This window comes from Eptatretus burgeri, chromosome 2 (genome assembly GCF_056783735.1).
Source record: "Eptatretus burgeri isolate ZD-2024b chromosome 2, Ebu_testis_v1, whole genome shotgun sequence".
Classification (NCBI taxonomy): domain Eukaryota; kingdom Metazoa; phylum Chordata; class Myxini; order Myxiniformes; family Myxinidae; genus Eptatretus; species Eptatretus burgeri.
Window position 1 is genome coordinate 24604113 of NC_140962.1, and position 13207 is coordinate 24617319.

The 13207-nt window shown below is 42.2% G+C and overlaps 4 non-coding genes across 4 annotated transcripts; all 4 read right to left on the reverse strand.

The window, feature by feature from the left end:
* Window positions 1-1191: 1191 nt before the first annotated feature.
* Window positions 1192-1265, reverse strand: TRNAN-GUU (transfer RNA asparagine (anticodon GUU)). The gene has a single exon. It is a non-coding gene; the product is annotated as a tRNA-Asn (tRNA).
* A 2843-nt stretch (window positions 1266-4108) lies between these two features.
* TRNAN-GUU (transfer RNA asparagine (anticodon GUU)) lies at window positions 4109-4182 on the reverse strand. The gene has a single exon. It is a non-coding gene; the product is annotated as a tRNA-Asn (tRNA).
* Window positions 4183-7650: 3468 nt separating this feature from the next.
* On the reverse strand, window positions 7651-7724 carry TRNAN-GUU (transfer RNA asparagine (anticodon GUU)). The gene has a single exon. It is a non-coding gene; the product is annotated as a tRNA-Asn (tRNA).
* Window positions 7725-11815: 4091 nt separating this feature from the next.
* Window positions 11816-11889, reverse strand: TRNAN-GUU (transfer RNA asparagine (anticodon GUU)). Its single transcript has one exon. It is a non-coding gene; the product is annotated as a tRNA-Asn (tRNA).
* Window positions 11890-13207: the final 1318 nt, after the last annotated feature.

The following is a 13207-nucleotide window of genomic DNA, read 5'->3' on the forward strand; positions in this document are numbered from 1 at the left end:
GAAAATTCATGATTCCAGCTTCAAGGGTTAATGCTGCAGATTGTTTTTTCACAAAAATACCCCCACATTTTGAGGTTTTTCGGGCGTTGCGACGCAACGGAGGGGTCCATTGCAACGATTCCTTCTCACCCATAACGAGGACATACCATGAACCTACCATAGCAGTTTCATGTATATCTGACTCATAGTCTCTGAGATATCACGAACTTCGTTTTTTTATTGTTTTCGACCAGGTTTCATTCAAAGTCTATCTTCTTCGACAGTTTTCATTGGATCCGGCTGTAAATTTTTGACAATATGGCTGAATTTACTGCCCACAGTCGTTCGTGGCCCGATGTTTTATTTTCGAAAACCTTTTTTTTCATGATTTTTCAAATATTTCAAAGTCCCGGTGCTTGGCAACGTTGGTGTTCATAGCAAGGGTTTTCATTTACACACAACTCGGTCATGGAATGAACCTCCCAACCAAGTTTCATCGAAATCGCCATTGTATTAACGGAGCACTGGACCGAACAGCCAGACAGACAGACAGAAAGCCTGCAGGCGGACATGGGTAGTCGGTTATTGCAAGGCAACGTTGGGGTCCATAGCAACGATTCCTTCTCACCCATAACTCGGATATACCATGAACCTACCATCCCAGTTTCATGTGTATCTGACTCATAGCCTCTGAGATACAACGAACTTTTTTTTTATTGATTTCAACCAGGGTTCTTTCAAAGTCGATCTTCTCCGACAGTTTTCATCGGATCCGGCTGGAAATTTTTGACAATATGGACGAATGTACGTCCCACAGTGGCTCGTGTCCCGATTTTTGATTTTCTAAAAAATTATTTTTTTTATGATTTTTCAAATTTTCAAAGTCCCGTTGCTCGGCAACGGTGGTGTCCATCGCAACGGTTCTCATTTGCACACAACTCGGTCATGGTATGAACCTTCCAACCAGGTTTCATCGAAATCGCCATTGTGTTAACGGAGCACTGGACCGAACAGGGGGACAGACAGATAAACATATCGACGGAAATACTGATAATTAGGATAGAACAAATTTCAAAAAAAAAAATTCGTCGAGATCAAAGACCCAACAGACAGACAGACAGACAGACATAGAGACACACGACAATCACGAATATCGTGGTCACTTATTTTTTTGGTGAAAATATTTTTTCGTGAACCAATTAAATAAAAGATCTTCCCTGAGTGGGCTCGAACCACCAACCTTTCGGTTAACAGCCGAACGCGCTAACCAATTGCGCCACAGAGACAACGTAGTAAGTAGTGTTGAAACACGTTTATTTATCACAATAGTAGAGTTACTGGATTTGTCAGTTTTACCCACTGCGTTGTGTGCAAGTCTGAAGACGACAATGGTTCACGAGCGGTATTTGATGATGTCTATTGTTTCAGAAGTCCAAGGATGAGACAATGTGATAATTTTTGACCAAGTCATAAAAATGATCAACATGATGTGGTACGAGTGACAGATTATGAGCTGCAAAATGTCGAAAACCCGGTTTTGTTCAACAACTTTCAAAATTTGACCTTTGCATAACCTCTGAAGGTCACAAAACAATGTTGTGGACATTAAAATATGGAAACAGGATACGTTCTAGAGCTTATTGTACTGAGTTCGTCGAAGAATGTCGAAAACCTGGTTCGATTCCCCAACTTTGAAAATTTGACCTTTGTGAACTTTAAAGGTCAAAGGTCAAGGATAATGATCTTTGTTGCAAAAATTCCTCTGGAACATTCCAGGAACAATATAACGTCATATCGGCTATATGACATTTCGCACTCCTCGGATTATCCAGACTTTGATGAAATCAGCGTAAAAACAAACTTGAAGGGGGCGCCACGGGCAAGCTGTTCGAGATTGAGCAAAATGGTTTCAAGATTGAGGTGGGAAATGAGCTCAAGATTATGCATAAAAAATATTGTCATCCAATCTCTCAAAGTTTTTGCGGTCGTATGATTTTGATGTCAAAATTCACAATTTTCTAAGTTCGCGACCTTGACCTTGGGACGAAAATGACATATCGAGCTCCGTAGGGCTATGCAGGTGCCATTGGGTGAACCAAATACCGAAACCCCTGTCAGATTCGACAAACCCCCTCGGAGAAGATGCAAATTGAAATCGGCTTCCCACTAAAAGCACAAGTTTTTTGGGCGTGGCTCCGCCCATATTGAGCACACCACGCCCATTCTCAGTAAAACACAACGAAATCGTGACATCAACCTCCCACCAAAATTTTTTCAGGATCGGATCAAAGCCCACGGGGCTATGCTCGGGACAGACAGACAGACAGACAAGCAGGGAGGTGGACATGGGAAATCGATCAATTCGAATTTAGTCGTTTTTCAGCCGTCAAGAGAGCAACAAAAGCGTCCATAGCAACGGTTCTTTCTCACACATAAGTAGGACATCCCATGAACCTACCATTCAGGTTTATGTAGATCTGACTCATAGTCTCTGAGATATAATGCACTACTTTTTTTATTGTTTTGGACCAGGGTTCATTCAAAGTCTATCTTCTCCGACAGTTTTCATAGGAACCGGCTGGAAATTTTTGACAACATGCCAGAATGTGCTGCCCACAGTCGCTCCTGGCCCAATGATTTATTTTCGAAAAAATAAATTTTTTATGATTTTTCTAAAATTTCAAAGTTCCGTTGCTGGGCAACGTTGGTGTCCATGGCAATGGTTCTCATTTGCACACAACGAGGTCTTGGAATGAACCTACCAACCAAGTTTCATCGAAATCGCCATTGTATTAACGGAGCGCTGGACCGAACAGACAGACAGACAGACAGACAGACAGACAGACAGACAAACCGGTAGGCGGACATGGGTAGTCGACAACCCAATAGAACCTAACGCGATAGGCTCGTTCGATGGGGAATGACATGAGGATTAAGCACAAGAAAATTCATGATTCCAGCTTCAAGGGTTAATGCTGCAGATTGTTTTTTCATAAAAAAACACCCCCACATTTAGAGGTTTTTCGGCCGTTGCGATGCAACGGAGGGGTCCATCGCAACGATTCCTTCTCACCCATAACTAGGCCATCCCATGAACCTTCCATAGCAGTTTCATGTATATCTGACTCATAGTCTCTGAGATATCACGAACTTCGTTTTTTTATTGTTTTCGACCAGGTTTCATTCAAAGTCTATCTTCTTCGACAGTTTTCCGAGGATTCGGCTGTAAATTTTTGACAATATGTCTGAATTTACTGCCCACAGTCGTTCGTGGCCCGATGTTTCATTTTCCAAAACCTTTTTTTTCATTGATTTTTCAAATATTTCAAAGTCCCGGTGCTTGGCAACGTTGCTGTTCATAGCAAGGGTTTTCATTTACACACAACTTGGTCATGGAATGAACCTCCCAACCAAGTTTCATCGAAATCGCCATTGTATTAACGGAGCACTGGACCGAACAGCCAGACAGACAGACAGAAAGCCTGCAGGCGGACATGGGTAGTCGGTTATTGCAAGGCAACGTCGGGGTCCATAGCAACGCTTCTTTCTCACACATAACTCGGATATACCATGAACCTACCATACCAGTTTCACGTGTATCTGACTCATAGTCTCTGAGATACAACGAACTTTTTTTTATTGATTTCAACCAGGGTTCTTTCAAAGTCGATCTTCTCCGACAGTTTTCATCGGATCCGGCTGGAAATTTTTGACAATATGGATGAATGTCCGTCCCACAGTGGCTCGTGTCCCGATTTTTGATTTTCGAAAAAAATATTTTTTTATGATTTTTCAAATTTTCAAAGTCCCGTTGCTCGGCAACGGTGGTGTCCATAGCAACGGTTCTCATTTGCACACAACTCGGTCATGGTATGAACCTTCCAACCAGGTTTCATCGAAATCGCCATTGTGTTAACGGAGCACTGGACCGAACAGAGGGACAGACAGACAAACATATCGACGGAAATACTGATAATTAGGATAGAACAAATTTCAAAAAAAAAATTCGTCGAGATCAAAGACCCAACAGACAGACAGACATACATAGAGACACACAAAAATCACGAATATCGTGGTCACTTATTTTTTTGGTGAAAATATTTTTTCGTGAACCAATTAAATATAAGATCGTCCCTGGGTGGGCTCGAACCACCAACTTTTCCGTTAACAGCCGAAGGCGCAAACCAATTGCGCCACAGAGACAACATAGTAAGTAGTGTTGAAACACGTTTATTTATCACAATGGTAGAGGTACTGGAGTTGTCAGTTTTACCCACTGCGTTGTGTGCAAGTCTGAAAACGACAATGGTTCACGAGCGGTATTTGATGATGTGTATTGTTTAAGAAGTCAAGGATGAGACAATGTGAAAATTGTTGACCAAGTGATAAAAATGATCAACATGATGTGGTACGAGTGACAGATTATGAGCTGCAAAATGTCGAAAACCCGGTTTTGTTCAACAACTTTCAAAATTTGACCTTTGCATAACCTCTGAAGGTCACAAAACAATGTTGTGGACATTAAAATATGGAAACAGGATACGTTCTAGAGCTTATTGTACTGAGTTCGTCGAAGAATGTCGAAAACCCGGTTCGATTCCCCCAACTTTGAAAATTTGACCTTTGTGAACTTCAAAGGTCAAAGGTCAAGGATAATGATCTTTGGTGCAAAAATTCCTCTGGAACATTCCAGGAACAATATAACGTCATATAGGCTATATGACATTTCGCACTCCTCGGATTATCCAGACTTTGATGAAATCAGCGTAAAAACAAACTTGAAGGGGCGCCAAGGGCAAGCTGTTCGAGATTGAGCAAAATGGTTTCAAGATTGAGGTGGGAAATGAGCTCAAGATTATGCATAAAAAATATTGTCATCCAATCTCTCAAAGTTTTTGCGGTCGTATGATTTTGATGTCAAAATTCACAATTTTCTAAGTTCGCGACCTTGACCTTGGGACGAAAATGACATATCGAGCTCCGTAGGGCTATGCAGGTGCCATTGGGCGAACCAAATACCGAAACCCCTGTCAGATTCGACAAACCCCCTCGGAGAAGATGCAAATTGAAATCGGCTTCCCCCTAAAAGCACAAGTTTTTTGGGCGTGGCTCCGCCCATATTGAGCGCACCACGCCCATTCTCAGTAAAACACAACGAAATCGTGACATCAACCTCCCACCAAAATTTTTTCAGGATCGGATCAAAGCCCACGGGGCTATGCTCGTAACAGACAGACAGACAGACAAGCAGGGAGGTGGACATGGGAAATCGATCAATTCGAATTTAGTCGTTTTTCAGCCGTCATGAGAGCAACAAAAGTGTCCATAGCAACGGTTCTTTCTCACACATAAGTAGGACATCCCATGAACCTACCATTCAGGTTTATGTAGATCTGACTCATAGTCTCTGAGATATAATGCACTTCTTTTTTTTATTGTTTTGGACCAGGGTTCATTCAAAGTCTATCTTCTCCGACAGTTTTCATAGGAACCGGCTGGAAATTTTTGACAATATGCCAGAATGTGCTGCCCACAGTCGCTCCTGGCCCGATGATTTATTTTCGAAAAAATAAATTTTTTATGATTTTTTGAAAATTTCAAAGTTCCGTTGCTGGGCAACGTTGGTGTCCATGGCAATGGTTCTCATTTGCACACAACGAGGTCTTGGAATGAACCTACCAAGCAAGTTTCATCGAAATCGCCATTGTATTAACGGAGCGCTGGACCGAACAGACAGACAGACAGACAGACAAGCCGGTAGGCGGACATGGGTCGTCGACAACCCAATAGAACCTGACGCGATCGGCCCGTTCGATGGGGAATGACATGAGGATTAAGCACAAGAAAATTCATGATTCCAGCTTCAAGGGTTAATGCTGCAGATTGTTTTTTCACAAAAATACTCCCACATTTAGAGGTTTTTCGGCTGTTGCGACGCAACGGAGGGGTCCATTGCAACGATTCCTTCTCACCCATAACTAGGACATACCATGAACCTACCATAGCAGTTTCATGTATATCTGACTCATAGTCTCTGATATATCACGAACTTCGTTTTTTTATTGTTTTCGACCAGGTGTCATTCAAAGTCTATCTTCTTCGACAGTTTTCATTGTATCAGGCTGTAAATTTTTGACAATATGGCTGAATTTACTGCCCACAGTCGTTCGTGGCCCGATGTTTTATTTTCGAAAACCTTTTTTTTCATGATTTTTCAAATATTTCAAAGTCCCGGTGCTTGGCAACGTTGGTGTTCAGAGCAAGGGTTTTCATTTACACACAACTCGGTCATGGAATGAACCTCCCAACCAAGTTTCATCGAAATCGCCATTGTATTAACGGAGCGCTGGACCGAACAGACAGACAGACAGACAGACAGACAGACAGACAGACAGACAAACCGGTAGGCGGACATGGGTAGTCGACAACCCAATAGAACCTAACGCGATAGGCTCGTTCGATGGGGAATGACATGAGGATTAAGCACAAGAAAATTCATGATTCCAGCTTCAAGGGTTAATGCTGCAGATTGTTTTTTCATAAAAACACCCCCACATTTAGAGGTTTTTCGGCCGTTGCGATGCAACGGAGGGGTCCATCGCAACGATTCCTTCTCACCCATAACTAGGCCATCCCATGAACCTTCCATAGCAGTTTCATGTATATCTGACTCATAGTCTCTGAGATATCACGAACTTCGTTTTTTTATTGTTTTCGACCAGGTTTCATTCAAAGTCTATCTTCTTCGACAGTTTTCCGAGGATTCGGCTGTAAATTTTTGACAATATGTCTGAATTTACTGCCCACAGTCGTTCGTGGCCCGATGTTTCATTTTCCAAAACCTTTTTTTTCATTGATTTTTCAAATATTTCAAAGTCCCGGTGCTTGGCAACGTTGCTGTTCATAGCAAGGGTTTTCATTTACACACAACTTGGTCATGGAATGAACCTCCCAACCAAGTTTCATCGAAATCGCCATTGTATTAACGGAGCACTGGACCGAACAGCCAGACAGACAGACAGAAAGCCTGCAGGCGGACATGGGTAGTCGGTTATTGCAAGGCAACGTCGGGGTCCATAGCAACGCTTCTTTCTCACACATAACTCGGATATACCATGAACCTACCATACCAGTTTCACGTGTATCTGACTCATAGTCTCTGAGATACAACGAACTTTTTTATTGATTTCAACCAGGGTTCTTTCAAAGTCGATCTTCTCCGACAGTTTTCATCGGATCCGGCTGGAAATTTTTGACAATATGGATGAATGTCCGTCCCACAGTGGCTCGTGTCCCGATTTTTGATTTTCGAAAAAAATATTTTTTATGATTTTTCAAATTTTCAAAGTCCCGTTGCTCGGCAACGGTGGTGTCCATCGCAACGGTTCTCATTTGCACACAACTCGGTCATGGTATGAACCTTCCAACCAGGTTTCATCGAAATCGCCATTGTGTTAACGGAGCACTGGACCGAACAGAGGGACAGACAGACAAACATATCGACGGAAATACTGATAATTAGGATAGAACAAATTTCAAAAAAAAAATTCGTCGAGATCAAAGACCCAACAGACAGACAGACATACATAGAGACACACAAAAATCACGAATATCGTGGTCACTTATTTTTTTGGTGAAAATATTTTTTCGTGAACCAATTAAATATAAGATCGTCCCTGGGTGGGCTCGAACCACCAACTTTTCCGTTAACAGCCGAAGGCGCAAACCAATTGCGCCACAGAGACAACATAGTAAGTAGTGTTGAAACACGTTTATTTATCACAATGGTAGAGGTACTGGAGTTGTCAGTTTTACCCACTGCGTTGTGTGCAAGTCTGAAAACGACAATGGTTCACGAGCGGTATTTGATGATGTGTATTGTTTAAGAAGTCAAGGATGAGACAATGTGAAAATTGTTGACCAAGTGATAAAAATGATCAACATGATGTGGTACGAGTGACAGATTATGAGCTGCAAAATGTCGAAAACCCGATTTTGTTCAACAACTTTCAAAATTTGACCTTTGCATAACCTCTGAAGGCCACAAAACAATATTGTGGACATTAAAATATGGAAACAGGATACGTTCTAGAGCTTATTGTACTGAGTTCGTCGAAGAATGTCGAAAACCCGGTTCGATTCCCCCAACTTTGAAAATTTGACCTTTGTGAACTTTAAAGGTCAAAGGTCAAGGATAATGATCTTTGGTGCAAAAATTCCTCTGGAACATTCCAGGAACAATATAACGTCATATAGGCTATATGACATTTCGCACTCCTCGGATTATCCAGACTTTGATGAAATCAGCGTAAAAACAAACTTGAAGGGGGTGCCACGGGCAAGGTGTTCGAGATTGAGCAAAATGGTTTCAAGATTGAGGTGGGAAATGAGCTCAAGATTATGCATAAAAAATATTGTCATCCAATCTCTCAAAGTTTTTGCGGTCGTATGATTTTGATGTCAAAATTCACAATTTTCGAAGTTCGCGACCTTGACCTTGGGACGAAAATGACATATCGAGCTCCGTAGGGCTATGCAGGTGCCATTGGGCGAACCAAATACCGAAACCCCTGTCAGATTCGACAACCCCCTCGGAGAAGATGCAAATTGAAATCGGCTTCCCCCTAAAAGCACAAGTTTTTTGGGCGTGGCTACGCCCATATTGAGCACACCACGCCCATTCTCAGAAAAACACAACGAAATCGTGACATCAACCTCCCACCAAAATTTTTTCAGGATCGGATCAAAGCCCACGGGGCTATGCTCGGGACAGACAGACAGACAGACAAGCAGGGAGGTGGACATGGGAAATCGATCAATTCGAATTTAGTCGTTTTTCAGCCGTCACGAGAGCAACAAAAGCGTCCATAGCAACGGTTCTTTCTCACACATAAGTAGGACATCCCATGAACCTACCATTCAGGTTTCATGTAGATCTGACTCATAGTCTCTGAGATATAATGCACTTCTTTTTTTTAATGTTTTGGACCAGGGTTCATTCAAAGTCTATCTTCTCCGACAGTTTTCATAGGAACCGGCTGGAAATTTTTGACAATATGCCAGAATGTGCTGCCCACAGTCGTTCCTGGCCCGATGATTTATTTTCGAAAAAATTAATTTTTTATGATTTTTCTAAAATTTCAAAGTCCCGTTGCTGGGCAACGTTGGTGTCCATGGCAATGGTTCTCATTTGCACACAACGAGGTCTTGGAATGAACCTACCAACCAAGTTTCATCGAAATCGCCATTGTATTAACGGAGCGCTGGACCGAACAGACAGACAGACAGACAGACAAGCCGGTAGGCGGACATGGGCAGTCGACAACCCAATAGAACCTGACGCGATAGGCCCTTTCGATGGGGAATGACATGAGGATTAAGCACAAGAAAATTCATGATTCCAGCTTCAAGGGTTAATGCTGCAGATTGTTTTTTCACAAAAATACCCCCACATTTAGAGGTTTTTCGGCCGTTGCGACGCAACGGAGGGGTCCATAGAAACGATTCCTTCTCACCCATAACTAGGACATACCATGAACCTACCATAGCAGTTTCATGTATATCTGACTCATCGTCTCTGAGATATCACGAACTTCGTTTTTTTTATTGTTTTCGACCAGGTTTCATTCAAAGTCTATCTTCTTCGACAGTTTTCATTGGATCCGGCTGTAAATTTTTGACAATATGGCTGAATTTACTGCCCACAGTCGTTCGTGGCCCGATGTTTTATTTTCGAAAACCTTTTTTTCATGATTTTTCAAATATTTGAAAGTCCCGGTGCTTGGCAACGTTGGTGTTCATAGCAAGGGTTTTCATTTACACACAACTCGGTCATGGAATGAACCTCCCAACCAAGTTTCATCAAAATCGCCATTGTATTAACGGAGCGCTAGACCGAACAGACAGACAGACAGACAGACAAACCAGTAGGCGGACATGGGTAGTCGACAACCCAATAGAACCTAACGCGATAGGCTCGTTCGATGGGGAATGACATGAGGATTAAGCATAAGAAAATTCATGATTCCACCTTCAAGGGTTAATGCTGCAGATTGTTTTTTCAAAAAACACCCCCACATTTAGAGGTTTTTCGGCCGTTGCGATGCAACGGAGGGGTCCATAGCAACGATTCCTTCTCACCCATTACTAGGACATACCATGAACCTACCATAGCAGTTTCATGTATATCTGACTCATAGTATCTGAGATATCACGAACTTCATTTTTTTATTGTTTTCGACCAGGTTTCATTCAAAGTCTATCTTCTTCGACAGTTTTCATTGGATCCGGCTGTAAATTTTTGAGAATATGGCTGAATTTACTGCCCACAGTCGTTCGTGGCCCGATGTTTTATTTTCGAAAACCTTTTTTTTCATGATTTTTCAAATATTTCAAAGTCCCGGTGCTTGGCAACGTTGGTGTTCATAGCAAGGGTTTTCATTTACACAAAACTCGGTCATGGAATGAACCTCCCAACCAAGTTTCATCGAAATCGCCATTGTATTAACGGAGCGCTGGACCGAACAGACAGGCAGACAGACAGACAGACAGACAGACAAACTGGTAGGCAGACATGGGTAGTCGACAACCCAATAGAACCTAACGCGATAGGCTCGTTTGATGGGGAATGACATGAGGATTAAGCACAAGAAAATTCATGATTCCAGCTTCAAGGGTTAATGCTGCAGATTGTTTTTTCAGAAAAACACCCCCACATTTGGAGGTTTTTTGGCCGTTGCGACGCAACGGAGGGGTCCATAGCAACGATTCCTTCTCACCCATAACTCGGACATACCATGAACCTACCATATTAGTTTCATGTATATCTGACTCATAGTCTCTGAGATATCACGAACTTCGTTTTTTTTATTGTTTTCGACCAGGTTTCATTCAAAGTCTATCTTCTTCGACAGTTTTCCTAGGATCCGGCTGTAAATTTTTGACAATATGGCTGAATTTACTGCCCACAGTCGTTCGTGGCCCGATGTTTTATTTTCCAAAACCTTTTTTTTCATTGATTTTTCAAATATTTCAAAGTCCCGGTGCTTGGCAACGTTGCTGTTCATAGCAAGGGTTTTCATTTACACACAACTCGGTCATGGAATGAACCTCCCAACCAAGTTTCATCGAAATCGCCATTGTATTAACGGAGCACTGGACCGAACAGCCAGACAGACAGACAGAAAGCCTGCTGGCGGACATGGGTAGTCGGTTATTGCAAGGCAACGTTGGGGTCCATAGCAACGGTTCTTTCTCACACATAACTCGGATATACCATGAACCTACCATACCAGTTTCATGTGTATCTGACTCATAGTCTCTGAGATACAACGAACTTTTTATTTCTTGATTTCAACCAGGGTTCTTTCAAAGTCGATCTTCTCTGACAGTTTTCATCGGATCCGGCTGGAAATTTTTGACAATATGGATGAATGTACGTCCCACAGTGGCTCGTGTCCCGATTTTTGATTTTCGAAATTGTTTTTTTTTAATGATTTTTCAAATTTTCAAAGTCCCGTTGCTCGGCAACGGTGGTGTCCATAGCAACGGTTCTTATTTGCACACAACTCGGTCATGGTATGAACCTTCCAACCAGGTTTCATCAAAATTGCCATTGTGTTAACGGAGCACTGGACCGAACAGAGGGACAGACAGACAAACATATCGACGGAAATACTGATAATTAGGATAGAACAAATTTCAAAAAAAAAATTCGTCGAGATCAACGACCCAACAGACAGACAGACATACATAGAGACACACAACAATCACGAATATTGTGGTCACTTATTTTTTTGGTGAAAATATATTTTCGTGAACCAATTAAATAAAAGATCGTCCCTGGGTGGGCTCGAACCACCAACCTTTCGGTTAACAGCCGAACGCGCTGACCAATTGCGCCACAGAAACAACTTAGCAAGTAGTGTTGAAACACGTTTATTTATCACAATAGTAGAGGTACTGGAGTTGTCAGTTTTACCCACTGCGTTGTGTGCAAGTCTGAAGACGACAATGGTTCACGAGCGGTATTTGATGATATCTGTTGTTTAAGAAGTCAAGGATGAGACAATGTGATAATTTTTGAGCAAGTCATAAAAATGATCATCATGATGTGGTCTGAGTGACAGATTATGACCTGCAAAATGTCGAAAACCCGTTTTCGTTCAACAACTTTCAAAATTTGACATTTGCATCACCTTTATAGGTCACAAAACAATGTTGTAGACATTAAAATATGGAAACAGGATACGTTCTACAGCCAATTGAAGTTAGTTCGTCGAAGAATCTCGAAAACCCGGTTCGATTCCCCCAACTTTGAAAATTTGACCTTTGTGAACTTTAAAGGTCAAAGGTCAAGGATAATTGTCTTTGGTGCAAAAATTCCTCTGGAACATTCCAGGAAAAATAAAATGTCATATAGGCTATATGGCATTTCACACTCCTCGGATTATCCGTACTTTGATGAAATCAGCGTAAAAACAAACTTGAAGAGGGCACCGCGGGCAAGCTGTTCGATATAGAGCAAAATGGTTTCAAGACTTGATGTGGGGAATGACCTCAAGATTATGCAGAAAAATATCGTCATCCAAGCTCTCAACGTTTTTGCGGTTGTATGATTTTTATGTCAAAATTCGCAATTTTCTCAGTTTGTGACCTTGACCTTGGGAGGAAAATGAAAAATCGAGCTCCGTAGGGCTATGCAGGTGCCATTGGGCGAACCAAATACCGAAACCCCTGACAGATTTGACAAACCCCCACGCAGCAGATGCATTTTCATGTCAAAATTCGCAATTTTATAAGTTCGTGACCTTGTGACCTTGAGCTTGGGACGAAAATGAAAATCGAGCTTGTTGGGGCTATGCAGGTGCCATTGGGTGAACCAAATACCGAAACCACTGTCAGATTCGACAAACCCCCTCGGAGAAGATGCAACTTGAAATCGGCCACCCGCTAAAAGCACATGTTTTTTGGGTGAGGCTTCGCCCATATTGGGCACACCATGCAAAATCTCAGGAAAAAACAACGAAATCATGATGTAAACCTCCCATCAAAATTTGATCAGGATTGGATCAAAACCCACGGAGCTATGCTCGGGACAGACAGACAGACAGACAAGCCGGGAGGTGGACATGGTGAGTCGACGACCCAATAGAACCTGACGCGATAGGCCCATTCAATGGGGAATGACATGAGGATTAAGCACAAGAAAATTCATGACTCCAGCTTC